Source organism: Nomascus leucogenys, chromosome 22a, assembly GCF_006542625.1.
Source record: "Nomascus leucogenys isolate Asia chromosome 22a, Asia_NLE_v1, whole genome shotgun sequence".
In the NCBI taxonomy this organism is placed as follows: Eukaryota; Metazoa; Chordata; class Mammalia; order Primates; family Hylobatidae; genus Nomascus; species Nomascus leucogenys.
This window is the reverse complement of record NC_044402.1, coordinates 83,209,680-83,224,755: the sequence shown is the minus strand read 5'-3', so window position 1 is coordinate 83,224,755 and position 15,076 is coordinate 83,209,680. Positions and strand designations below refer to the sequence as shown.

At 36.9% G+C, this 15,076-nt stretch overlaps 1 pseudogene; it reads right to left on the bottom strand.

Moving 5' to 3' along the window:
* Window positions 1-7,391: 7,391 nt before the first annotated feature.
* Window positions 7,392-9,138, bottom strand: LOC105738377 (annotated as a pseudogene).
* Window positions 9,139-15,076: the final 5,938 nt, after the last annotated feature.

Below are 15,076 nucleotides of genomic sequence, written 5' to 3'. Positions count from 1 at the left end.
TGCCTTGTGTGTCCTCATGACATAGGTGTTTTAGTTTTTGAGTGTCTCCTTACCTTCTGTCATAAAAAGATGTTGTAGCCCCACCTGTACCTTTTCTATGGCAGTCCTGAAATTAGTAATTTTTCCAACCAAGGAATGAAATTTAGAAGCTAAGATCTGGACATGACATGCTGAGGTTTTCTGCTGAGGTGTAATTGCTTTTAGACCTTTTAAACAGATAGGGCTACAAAACCTATCTATCCAGTGGTGAGTTGGAAAAGTTTAACAACTAGGTCTGGGGGAAGGGGCCAGGAGGACCTAATTTCTAGTATTTGCCAATTTCCATGGTGTGAGTACCGCCACTGTGGCTGGTTTCAAGCCACTAATGTGAGGTCGCTAAATGCAGATTTGGGAAAAGATGCATAATTGTGTCTAATGAGCCAGTAGGACTAAGCTCCAGCACACCACCATGTCTGCCCATCCATCCATGCACACACCTACCTTCCCTGTTGGCTTACACCTCCAATTTCAATCCAACTCCACTTTCTTGACTTCATTCATTCTGCATTTGAACTTCTTTTCCTCCATAATGAGAATGCCAGCTCTCAACAACATCAACATATTAACTCATTTGCTCAGTTCCATGGTATACAGGGAATAATTTAGAAACTGCTACACCCATATCATAATTTAAAAAAAACTATGAATAAGAGTTCAAGATTTGCATTTTCCCTAGACTGCACACATACAGTCAAATTAGTTTTTCATAGTTCCATGGATGAGTTTCCCTTTTCCATTCAGTTATGTTTCATTTGAAATAAAATTGAGTTCATTTCTATTTGTTTGCATTCAGTTTCAGAGTTTTTTCACATTTTTGCTGACTTAATTTTATTTTTTGAGTATGTAGAACATTAACTTGATTCCAATAGTACAAAAAGGTGTACTTGGATGAGTGTTGCTCTCTCCTTTATCCTTTTACCCCATCCTACCATAGCCTTGTAGTCTCCAATTTTGTTAATTTCTCATTTATCCTTCATGTGTTTCTTTTTACAAAAAGAGGTACCATACTAGATATTCTTTTGAAGTTTGTATTGTTTACTTAATAACACATTCTAGAAATCACTCCATATCAGTTTATATAGCTCTTTCTCTTAAAAAATGAAAAAATTCACACCTAGTATTCTATTGAGTATATATACTATAATTTATAAAACTCATCTCCTATTTATAAACATTTAGGCTGTTTATAGTATTTTTAAATCACAAATAATGCCACAATGAAGAGTTTTGTATACATGTATTTTCAAATTGTTGAGGTATATCTTCCATGTAGGTTCTTAAAAATAGGATTGCTAGGCAAAGGATAAATGCAGAAGTAGTTTTGTTGTTTCCTGAGACAGGCATTTTTACTAATTTTTCATTTTTTAGTATTTAAATAACATGTTTGTAGTACTTTAAGAATATATTTAGATATTGGCATTTGATTTCTTATTATGATAGGTGAGGATTTAGCACACTACACTTTTTCTCTTCTTCCTTACCTCTTCCTTCCCAATATAGTTTTATCACTGCTCTCCAAGTGTTGGGGGAAAGAATTTTAGCTCCCCAATTCTCCCTACGCTCCTCCCCAATAAATGCAAATAATATCCTTGCAATGCCAACACAGCTTTAAAAAAATTCCCCTCACCTTGACTTTGACCGGATGACCCTTCCATACTCTAAAGCTGCTGCTGCCAGTTTAACATCTGTACTGGTTAATTTCATACATTCAAACACCTTACTTCATTTTCTTATCCATCTGCTATAGCAGTGTCACAAACTGGAAACCTCAGGCTAGATATGGTATTGTTTGACCCTCATATATTTAAATGTTTTAAGTAGTTGTGAACATTTGAAATATTTTACATAAAAACCCGGATTGGGGTAAATTCTGGGTAAACTGGAATATCTGGGTCTCTTTCTTCATGACAATACTATTTTGGAGCAGAGACACTACTGCCTTTTTAAAATAGTGCATGCACTAACTACCGTCATGTACTTTGCCTACCAAACACCCTTAACTATGTGAGTTTGCAATGCCTGACTACAGCCTCACTTCACTCTGGAAGATAAGGATATTCGTGCTTCTACCTGTCCTTAACCTGGGTCAGTGTATATTTATTTTTATGTTGTTAAGCTGAAAATTGGTGACAGCATTTGCATTTTTGTGACGTTTATTTCACTTCTACATGTTATAAAAAAACATAGCTCACTGCAAAGACAAACAGTAGAATCAAATCTAGAATGACATTTCTTACTCTATAAGTTTAATGTGGTCATCACGCAAAGGAGAGAATCTGAATGGATTCTTTATTTCTATCCTTCATCGATTGTTTCCTATGTACTCAAATTTTTCTGAAGTCCACAAATACGGATCTGACCTACTGCCTCCTCCTTCCTCCTCAGAGACTTCTTTCCCAAGCTCTCTGCTCTCTCGCCCCCATCTGCCCCAGGTCATGTTTAGGCCTCCTCCTTAGCTGCTGTCCTGTGGATTTGTTCACTGCTCTCCTGGGTTGGAGTCATTGTTTCTTGGATCCCCATGCATTTTTGTTTATCCCTTCATTTGGAGGTGTTTCATCACCTAACCACCTAAAAATATATTTATCATCTGCCTGCTACTTGTTAGTCTGGGTAGGTATGAATAGAATCCTAGGTTAAAAATATTTTCCTCAGAATTTGGAAGGCTTTCCTCCAAAGTCTTCTAGAATACTTCAAGCTCCAATTACTTTCTAATTGTTATTTTTTTGTAGGTAATGTGTGTGTGTGTCTGTGTGTTTCCTCTCTGGAAAATTTTAGGATTGCTAAATTAAATAAGCAAAAGGACTTTGGCCTGAGGCTGTCTCCAGACTTTGAGTTCCCATGTAATAAATTGTAACCTAACTTAGTACTTCAATAAACTGAAACCTAATTTAGGATTATATAGATATATTTTTGTAACAGATAGGTCACAGCCAATCGCATGCTGCCAACTTGCCTTATTTGGAGCAGACCACGTCCAAATAAGGCAAATGCCTATCTGTAACCAATCAAGCTATTTCTGTACTTAATTTTTGTTTTCTGTCTGAATGTTCACTGCATACTTCACAAAGCAGAGCTCTCTGAATGTCTTCTGGTTCTCAGTGCTGCCTGACGGATGAATTGTTCTTTACTCAAATAAACTGTTAAATGTATTTTGCTGAAAGTTTTTCTTTTACCAGGATCTTCTTTTGGGTTCTGGAATTTCACGATTTCACTGTGAGTAGAAGTTGAAGTCCTTACAAAAGTTAGAAAGTTAAAGTCCTTAAAATGACCTGCAAAGCCCTCTATGATCTGGCTTCCCACTTTCTCCCTCTAACTTCATCTTCTCTCCTGCTAGCTCACTCCATTCCAGCCACATGAGCCTCCCTGCTGTTCCTTGAACCTGCCAAACATGCCTTGGAGCCTGTCCTCTGGCCTTTCTCTCTGTTCATATGCTCTAGCCTCAGCCCACTTAGTGGCTACATTTTTTCCACCTCCTTCAATGGCATCTTCTCCAGGGGACCTGCCCTGCCCACCCTATTTAATACCGCAACCCTCCTGCTGCTGCCCCCACACTCCTAATCCCTCATACCCTGGTCTACCTTTTTCTTTATTTCACAGCACATCTTCTAACATACTTCTAACATATTTAACATTTACTTTATTAATTGTTTATTGTCTATCTCCCCACTGCGAGAATAGAACCTTAATGCACTATCTTAAATGCATAGAACAAAGCCTAGCACATCGTAAGTACTCAAATAAATGTTTGCTGAGTGCCATGGGGCTCATGTTGAGCTCATGTAACTAGCTCATAAATGATTTGTATTCAGAAAGGCCAAAGGAAAGATGACAAGGAGGATTACGATGTTCCATTAGTGGAAGAATTGAGTCTAACATCACACACTTCTCTTGCAGATAAACTGGTTTGAGGTTATAGGCCTCTAATTTATCAAGAAAGAAACTGGCATGCATTTAGATGGACTGCTTAAGCCAACAGGTCTATAATCTGTGGGGAGCAAAGAGTTGTTCTTTCAAACAATGAGAGAGGTTAAACAATACATTTATCAGATGGGAATTTTGTGAACATTGAGGGACAAAACAGGAAGCTGAAAAGGAAACCAGTCAATTCTATCAGGGTTTACAACAGCTGTAATGAAAAGCCTTGGGGAAGGAAAGAAATTGGAATATATCCTCTTCATTATTTTTTGTACCTCAAAATGTTATCCTGTTCCACAACCCTCAAAACGCCTCACAAAGATAACCAACTACTGTAATCCTCATTTAATAAACATAGACTTCAGCTAGTGCATTTAATTCTAATGAAACTTGTGCAAGATTATAGCATAGAGATTAAAAAATAATTGTTCATTGATGGTATGCAAGCATTTGTGAGGATTACTTATAAATTGACTTGAGAATCTCTTTTTTCTTTAATTTACTCTTTGAACATGTATTGTCAAGATGATGGCATGAAAAGTGAACAAGATTGTGTCCTGGCTTTGAAAGTTCATGCACTCTAGGACAGGGAAACAGACTGATCAACAGGACTGAACTTATAAGGTGTTTTAGGATCCAATTCTCTGATTCTCTAGATTATTGCATTGTTTAGAGTTAAATTTAAAATGTGTATCTTCAATATGTTGTAAAATGCAAAACATAACTTATAAACACTTTAAACATCCATTGTTGAAATGTAAGATGCAATTTAGATTTTTTAGTATCTATTTCCATATTGCAATTAATTAAACAATAACTACAACTGAAAATCTTATCACATATTAGAAATATGTGACTGAAATGACTAAACTCCTGTTTTTGAGGTGTCTTATCCACATTAGAGTGTTATAAAATGTTGTATACAGTTTGTATGCCCAAATACTGGATTTATTAAACAGAAAATAAATGAGAGGTAGAATAAAGTAGTCATTGTTGGAGCCAGGTTTCACTTGTCAAGAAAGAGTTCACAGAGGCCAGTCTGAAGAATATCTTGAAGCTCATTAAACTGAAAAAGTTTTGACCAATATTTTGCTAACAACTATATAATCATTATGGACAGAGCTAATTTCCCCAGCATAGTTTCAGAAACACACATTGACTTCTAGCTGGGCTGAACTTTTAAAGTTTAAGATGTTTATATACTTTTAAAATTTCATTTTACAGTAACTCATTTGATACTAATTTGGCCAGAATAGTATTCAAAAATATTGTGTATAAATGGCCACCTGAATACATCTCTCTCTTAATTTTTAAATTTTGAGGCTGGGTGAGTTTTTATGTTAAGGTTTATTCACACCAAGGCGTACTAGTTTTTGTTGCCAACTAGTTACGATTCAGGAGGACTGAAAACTAAGCTCTAGAGTTACTTTAATTGGAGAATTACTGCTTGGATTTAAATTTTATGGCTTGATCTTATAATGAATGAATTGCCTTACTTCTGAGGGAACACAGTTCATGCAGGGTCGATCTGTGTGGGGGTACTTATCCACTAAATTTATGTAGTGAATATTTTATCCCAAATGAAGAACTTAAAAAAATATTTATTTGAAAATAAGTCATAACATTTAAATATCAAAATAGTGAACAAAGAGAGAAAGAGCATAGACAGTTGAACAGGAGGGTAAAAGAGAATATGGTTACTTGGAAGAAATAAGAGAATAAAGCAAAGGAAAAGTCAGAAAATAAGTCAGCTTAGTATGCAATGTAACTGATAAGTAAGGTTATTTGATTTTAGTGTTAGAAGGCATAATTATTACTATTGTAATTTTTTTTTTTTTTTTGAGATAGAGTTTCACTCTTGTTGCCCAGGCTGGAGTGCAGTGATGTGATCTCGGCTCACTGTAATCTCTGCCTCCCGGGTTCAAGTGATTTTCCTGTCTCAGACTCCCAAGTAGCTGGGATTACAGGCATGCCACGTGGTGCATGCCTGGCCATTTTTTTTTTTTTTTGTATTTTTAGTAGAGACGGCGTTTCACCATGTTGGCCAGGCTGGTCTCGAACTCTTCACCTCAAGGGATCCACCCGCCTTGGCCTCCCAAAGCGCTGGGATTTCAGGCATGAGCCACTATGCCTGGCCATTACGATTGAATTTTAGAAAAGGGAAAAGCTGCTTCATTAGATATTGGCTTTTACGTCTGACATTTTATATAGCAGGTTTAAACACATTTAAGTATTGTTCAGTTCTGTAAAACCAAGGTATTCGATTTGCAGTTTTCTCAAGTTTCACATGCAGAATGTCATGTAAACTAAATGAATAAGCTAGAAGCATTTAGCACCCAAAGTACTTCAGCAAATCTTGAAGTTTATAAGTATAAAATAAATTTCTTCTGCTCTTGAAGACCTAACAATCTAGTTTGGAAGATAACATATGGAATAATTAGAGAATAATATAGGACTAAATAAAGCTTTTTCTTATAAACAAATACTTAGTTTTGTGGTAGACAATGAGGAACTTTTAGAAATTCAGAAATCAATGTGAAGTAAAGAAGTCAGCAAAAGGTTTACAGTGGAAGTTGGATTTGGGATTTAAGTTAGATTTTGGGTTTACAGGATGAGGTGAGGGATGAAAAGGGCATCCAAATGGGAAAGTAATACAAAGCATGGTATGAGAATGTAAAATAACCAACTTCCCACAAAGTACTTTGATATGGAAAAAGTAATAATTTAAAGACTCTAAAAGTACAAATCAAAACTCCAATGGGATATGAACGGACGCTTACTGGGATACCTACTATTTAAAAAAAAATGAGTGTTGGTGAGGATGTGGAAAAATCAGAACTCTTGTGCACTATTGGTGGGAATGTAAAATGGTGCAGCTGCTATGAAAAACAGTATGGAGTTCCCCCATATCAAAAATAGAATTACTATGATACAGACTTCCACTTCTAGGTATATAGCTGAAAGAACTGAAAGCAGGGTCTCTGATATTTGTACATTCATGTTTATAGCAGCGTTATTTACAATGGCCAAAGGGTGAAGGCAGCCTATCAACGGACGAATAACAAAATGTAGAATGTATATATAATGGAATATTATTCAGCCTTAAAAAGGAAGAAAATTGGCTGGGTGTGGTGGCTCACGCCTGTAATTCCCAGCACTTTGGGAGACCAAGGCAGGTGGATCACCTGAGGTCAAGAGTTCGAGACCAGTCTGGCCAACACAGTAAAACCTTGTCTCTGTTAAACGTACAAAAATTAGCCGGCGTGGTGGCACATGCCTGCAGTCCCAGCTACTTGGGAGGCTGAGGCAGGAGAACCGCTTGAACCTGGGAGGTGGAGGTTGCAGTGAGCTGAGATCACACCACTGCACTCCAGCCAGGGGGACAGAGTGAGACTCCGTCTCAAAACAAGAAAATTATGACACATGCTACAACATGGATGAGTCTCGAGGATTTATGCTAAGTAAAATAAGCAATCACAAAAAGACAAATGGTGTACGATTTCACTTACATTAAATATCTATGGTAGTCATATCGATAGAAAGTAGGGTGGTGGTTGTCAGGGTCTGGCAGCATTGGTAAATAAAAAGGTTTTGCTTTATGGATATAAAATTTCAGTTTTGCAAGATAAAGTCACGGAGATTGGTTGAACAATGGGAAATTACTTAACATTACTGAACTGTATGCTACTTAACAATGATTAAGATAATAAATTTTGTTACATGCACTTTATCACAATTTAAAAACTCTAAAAGGAATCAAGAGTTTTAAAGAAGACAAAAAATGACCTTTAACTTGAAATCTCTCTTCCCCACAAAAATCCGTAGACATACTAAGTGATCATAAAGTCATAGAGCTTGAAGTCTATTTTAGAAAACTTCTGAATAGTCTACCCTTCTGCTTTCCCAGGAAGGAACTTCCCTGGATTTCCTGAGATAAATAGACGTTGCTTGTGCTGTGGGATAAGCTCACGTCCTTTTGTTCTCTGGGACAAAACACAAATATGACCATCACTTACAGACGGACTTATTGCTACAACCCATTGCTAACATTTTTCCTTTTGAGATAAGTATTTAAACTCTCCATCCTTATTTCCAAGATATTTTTCAAATTTTAATACTTTTTATTTATATACTTTGTTTTTACTCCCATTTTCTCCTATTTTTTGGTGGTTTTATAACTTATTTGATGATTTACAGTTCTCAGCCACCTTGTCTGTTGATTTTTGCAAGTGGTAACAGGTACATAGATAACCAAAGTATAAGAGTTCGTTTGGTGAATCTTCATCCTCGTTACGTTTTCTGGACTATTGCTTATGGATAAGATATGGGACATCCTTTATTTGCCTGGCCCCGACAGCTTTGTAGAGGCTGGTATCAATGCGCATTTCCTTTGTGGCACACTTCTGGATCTCTTTGAGTGCTCTGAGGGGTATGCTTCTTGAATCCCACTCCATGGATGGGCTTGTGGACGCTGATGGCATATCCTCGGGTCACCACCTCATTGATGGCAGAACAGCCCTTCTTGCCACCCTTCTCTGTAGGAACCACTCTGCGAGGCTCAAATTGGAAAGGACTCTCAGTTATCTTAAATAGTGGCTCTTCGAGTTATTTGTTAAACATATTTCTGAGAGTACAGTAAAATAATATGCCTTAACTTTTCTATGTCAGCATTACTTCAATTTAGAGACACCTAACTCCTAAAGTCATTCTTTGCCTTTTGTTTGTTTTTTGAGACAGGGTCTTCCTCCATCTCCCAGGCTGGAGTGCAGTGGTGTGATCATGGCTCACTGCAGCCTGGACCTCCTGGGCTCAAGCAATCCTCCCACCTCAGCCTCCCAAGTAGCTGGGACTACAGGCATACCCTACCACGCCTGGCTAATTTTTGAATTTTGTTGCAGAGAGGTTTCGCCAGGTTGTCCAGGCTGGTCTTGAAGTCCTGGTCTGCAGAAATCCTTCGGCCTGGGCCTTCCAAAGTGCTGGAATTACAGGTGTGAGCCACCGCACCTGGCCTCATTCTTTGCCTCTAAGTCTCACTTTCATTCCCATACCTACTTTGACTAAATTAAATGTCTTCGATTTGTTTGATTGGTTAGAGGTTAAGGCTGCTAACCAAGCATGTGAACTTTCAGTGGTAGTCCTGCAAAGACTTAATCTAAAGTCTGTGGCTTTGGTAGGCAGTTTCATCATAACGAATTAACGGTTTCGTAGTAGATTATGGATTTGTATAAACTTCTTGAATAGCAGAGCTTATTAACTATTCAGAATCAAAACACCAGGTAAACAGCAGGAAGAGACAGTAGGCCCACCCTATTTTCTTCCATAATTCCAGAGCCTTAAAGCAGCAGAAGCCACAATGACTAGCGGGTGATGTGCACCTTGCTGGAGTCTGAATCAGTATTGGGAGATTGTCAAGCCAGTATAGTTTCCAAAAGAAGTTTAATGCCTATGACTGTGGATCAGCTCCTCAAAACTCATTTTTTTTCAATATATTGTCTGTCCAGGCTGCTGTAACAAAATGAACACATTTATTTCTCATAGTTCCAGAGGCTGGGAAGTCCACTATCAAAGTGCTGGCAGATTGAGTGCCTGGTGAGGGCCTTGTTTGTTGGTTTATAGATGGCTCGCTCTCACCGTGTTCTCCCATGGCACAAGGGACGAGCAAGATACTGGGCTCTCTTTTGTAAGGGTACCAATCTCAAAAAGGAGGTCTCTGCCCTCATGACTTAATCCCTTCCCAAAGGCCTCACATCCCTAATACCATCACCTTGGGGGTTGGGATTTCAACATAATTTTAGGGAGAGCAGGAGGGGATATACACATTCGGACCATAGTAATAATCTCTAAAAAAAGTTTTTCAGATTGGTGTGAAATCTGATGTGTGCTGAGAAATCTGTTGAGAGAGAGGGAGAGAACTTGGCTTTGGCAAGAATGGGGTTTGAAGGACACAAAGGTGGAAGGCTATTCAAAGCTGCGTAGCTGGCAAAAGCTAGGTGCTGCTGTTTGGTCACCTAGGTCTATTCCTTTGGGAACAGGAGGTCACACCTTAGGAAGATGGTGTACCCTGTGCCTTCAGGCAGTTTCAGTTGATCTTCCTTGAAGAAAATGGTGAGACCTCATCAGTCTAGTTTGACTAGACAATCTCTAGTCAATTATTTCCATTTCAGAATTCAGTATTATGACCTCAGTGAAGGGACAGGATTACAATTTTCCAGTATATTGAGAGCTTGAGGCTCAAAATGGTGACATGATGCTCAGGCTCCAAGCTGAAAGGAAGTAGTGAAAAGAAAATGAATTCTACCCATTCTCTTCGAAAGTGGTCCTACTTAGTGCCAACCAATTCCATTTTTATCCTGTAACTTTTCTACCTCTAACTGGTAAACCGATTTCCTGGCAAACAGTTGATTATACACTTGTCATTTGGGGTTCTGTATAAATTTCAATGTTATCTTAGTTGTAAAAACAGTATTTTGCATTTTTGAAATTAAAACTTAGTTACTAAAACTGTATTATGGGACACTTTCCAGCAAAACAAATATATAATCAACCCATATCTATCCTTTATCAGCTTCAATACTTATGATACAGCCATCCACTTAACAACTACCCAAAGTCCCTGGATTATTATCTCCCCCCCCCATTTTTTTTGGTTTCTCTCAGATCCTGGTTACTGGATTATTTTAAAGCAAATGCCAAACATTCTTATTATTTAAAAAATGTCATTAGAATACATAACAACATCCCCTGCAAACAATTCTTAGTTAATATCAAATTCAAATATTCTGATTTCCTCAACTGTTTCATATATATATGAAATATATCCTACTCTCTCTATAGATCTCTCTGTATATATATAAATGTACATAATAGTCTGTTCAAATCAAGATCCAAATATAGCCCACATACTGCATTTGGCTCGTATGACTGAAAAGCCTCTTTCTTTTTCTTTTTCTTTTTAAGCTATATGATACCTTTCCCTGTCTTTTTCATTAAAGAAATCATACCATTTGTCCTACGAAATTTCCCACATTCCTGATTCTTGCCTGCACATTGTTTTTCTAAACACATTACCTCATCTTATTTATATGACTACGTACTATTTTTTCCACTTAACAAATGAGTTAATTAGGGTACAGAGATATGAAGTAAGCAATTTTTCCAAACTCACAGTAAGTACTTGACTACAGGGTGAGAATTCAGTAAACCCATTTCTGTGACCAAGAGCTCTTTTTACCTGAAGACTACGTCTCTTATTTCACAAAGGAGTACTAAAAGCCCCAGAAAACCCTGAGATTTTTGAATTGAAAAAAAAATTAAGCTATTAGTCCAATTTTATGTTTTATTTATTAAAAGTGATCCATTTATACTGTTACACAGGCACCATTCTTCATGAATGGGAATCTGCTGAGCTCCAATACATGTATGTATCTTTACATGTCTATAGCAGTGTGCCTGCATGATTTTCTAAATTTATTGTCATACCATTCATACACTTTGAGTATTTGTCCTATTTATTACACTAGATCACAAACTTTTGGATGCAAAATAGTTTTGACTTTTTTGCAATTTCTCATAGTCAAACATAAGTGACTGATAATTCAGGGTATTTTTAGTGAAAACACAAAGGCCAACTAGGCTGTGTGATTCTTGTCCAGTACTGAGGTAGAAATGGCATTTTATCAGAATAATGATATGTGTCTGCTTATTTTTCACTGCCATCTACTGGTACCTGATGTTATTTCTGCTTAAAATCCTTCAGGGAAGCCTATCAGAGGGACTTACACAGAGCAACAAGAAATTATGAAGCCCTAAAAACCCTTTGAGAAAGTTCCTTTCAAAAGAATAGGTGCTACTTTAATAGGTAGAGCTACCTTAAATTTTACAATAAAAGTTACTAACATCTAAAAAGGTTACTATAGTATCAACTACAATGCCTCTAAGCTATAAGGGATGCAAATTAAGCTTACCATTATTTATAATTTTTAAGGCATAAAACAATGAATTTATAATTTCTAGTCAGAAATTCTTATCACAGTAGAACTCTGGCAAATTAATTTTAAACACAGTCAACAGTATAATACTTCTGGCTGTTTGTCAATTGAAATACGCACTGTGCTTCTACAGGTCAACAATGTTCTAGGTTCTGCCAACACTGCAGGGAATAAGACACACGTGGCTGCTATCTTCAGAGATGACAATATGGCTGTGTGTGTTTGTGTGGGGAGGTTTCTTAATTTTAAGTTTATATAAAATACCAACAAAATGATTTTTTTTTTTTTTAAGACAGGGTCTTGCTCCGTCACCCAGGCTCGAGGGCAGTGGTGTGATCTCTGCTCACTGCAACCTTCACCTCTGGGTTCATGCAATTCTCCTGTCTCAGCCTCCTGGGTAGATGATTACAGGCACACACCTCCATGCCCAGCTAGTTTTTGTATTTTTAGTAGAGATGGGGTTTCACTATGTTGGCTAGGCTGGTCTTGAACTCCTGGCCTTAAGTGATCCTTACACTTGGCCTCCCAAAGTGCTGGGATTACAGGCGTGAGCCACTGCACCCAGCCAACAAAATGAATTTTGAAGTTTACTTAATCTCTGTAGTGAAATAGGTTATCTTTTTGCATCTTGAATTTATTACAAATTAACTTGATAGGATTAATTTACAATTAGTTAATTAATACAAATTAACTTTCCAAAGTCTTAACATGATGATTGAGATTATAGGCCTTTTGATAGATCATGTTATTCATTCTTGAGTTCTTTGGTGATTATTGACAGATGAATTGCTAACATACTAAAAACAATATAGTTGATCTTCAAGTAACATACCCAAGTTTTTATAGTAAAACATGAGATACTGCTGTTCCAAGTCTGAAAAATATATATAAACATGTTTAAAATCATTAAACATTTTTTCACTCCTGTCACAAAACAAAGTATATTTAAAATATAAAACAAGAAAGCTGGGTTACAGACTAGTAAAGATAAATCTAAGGTTTCTCAAAAATAGAGGAAAAATGGTACAGACTTTACCTTACCTTCATAATTTTCATGATAACTTAAGAAAGGGAAGATGTTTTGTAAATAAATGATTTTTCCTAAATACATTAAAGCCAACAAATTGTTTCATTTTATTACTTTCAGTTGGCAGTGGCTGCTGAAATATTTTGTGTCTGTGTGTGTATATGTATTTTTTGCCTTAGCGCCATATACTTTATCTAATGACCTGAGAAAGATATTTCAATGCATAGGTGGGACTTTTTGCTAGTTAACTGGCTTCAGAACCATGTTTTAGTTAGCCAATGTTTTATCACTTGGTAATATAAAAAGCCACTTAGAATTCAAGTTTTGTAAGTTTCCAATTTCATATTTTCCAAGAATCAACACTTATTCTTTTAAAGACATTTTACTTCCTCCAAACGTTTGAAATAGCAGTTATGACAAAAACATGATTATCTCAATAGATGCAGAAAAGGCCTTCAATAAAATTCAACATTCTTTCATGCTAAAAACACTCAAAAAACTAGACATTGATGGAATGTATCTCAAAATAAGAAGAGCTATTTATGACAAAACCACAGCCAATATAATACTGAATGGGCAAAAGCTGGAAGCATTCCCTTTGAAAACCGGCACAAGACAAGGATGCCCTCTCTCACCACTCCTATGTATTGGAAGTTCTGGCCAGGGCAATCAGGCAAGAGAAAGAAAGGGTATTCAAACAGGAAGAGAGGAAGTCAAATTATCTCTGTTTGCAGATGACATAATTGTATATTTAGAAAACCCCATCATCTCAGCCCAAAAACTCCTTAAGCTGATAAGCAACTTCAGCAAAGTATCAGGAGACAAACTTAATGTGCAAAAGTCACAAGCATTCCCATATACCAATAACAGGCAGAGAGCCAAATCATGAGTGAACTCCCATTCACAATTGCTACAAAGAGAATAAAATACCTAGGAATACAACTTACAAGGGATGTGAAGGACCTCTTCAAGAACTACAAACCACTGCTCAAGGAAATGAGAGAGGACAGAAATAAATGGAAAAAACATTCCATGCTCATGGATAGGAAGAATTAATATCGTGAAATGGCCATACTGCCCAAAGTAATTTATAGATTCAATGCTATTCCCATCAAGCTACCATTGACTTTCTTCACAGAATTGGAAAAAACTACTTTAAATTTCATATGGAACCAAAAAGAAGAGCCCATGTAGCCAAGGCAATCCTAAGCAAAAAGAACAAACTATACTACAAGGCTCAGTAACCAAAACAGCATGGTAGTGGTACCAAAACAGAGATATAGACCAATGGAACAGGCCTCAGAAATAACGCCACACATCTACAACCATCTGATCTTTGACAAACCTGACAAAAACAAGCAATGGGGAAAGGATTCCCTATTTAATAAATGGTGCTGGGAAAACTGGCTAGCCATATGTAGAAAACTGAAACTGGACCCCTTCCTTACACCTTATATAAAAATTAACTCAAGATAGATTAAAGACTTAAATGTAAGATCTGAAACCATAAAAAACCTAGAAGAAAATCTAGGCAATACTATTCAGGACATAGGCATGGGCAAAGACTTCATGACTAAAACACCAAAAGCAATGGCAACAAAAGCCAAAACAGACAAATGGGATCTAACTAAAGAGCTTCTGCACGGCAAAAGAAACTATGATCAGAGTGAACAGGCAACCTACAGAATGGAAGAAAATTTTTGCAATCTATCCATCTGACAAAGGGCTAATATCCAGAATCTACGAGGAACTTAAATTTACAAGAAAAAAATCCCATTAAAAGTGGGCAAAGGATATGAACAGACACTTCTCAAAAGAAGACATTTAAGTGGCCAACAAAGACATGAAAAAAAGCTCATCATCAGTGGTCATTAGAGAAATGCAAATCAAAAACAATGAGATACCATGTCACATCAGTTAGAATGGTGATCATTAAAAAGTCAGGAAACAACATGCTGGAGAGGATGTGGAGAAATAGGAATGCTTTTACACTGTTAGCGGGAGTGTAAATTTGTTCAACCATTGTGGAAGACAGCATGGTGATTCCTCAAGGATCTAGAACTAGAAATACCATTTGACCCAGCAATCCCGTTACTGGGTATATACC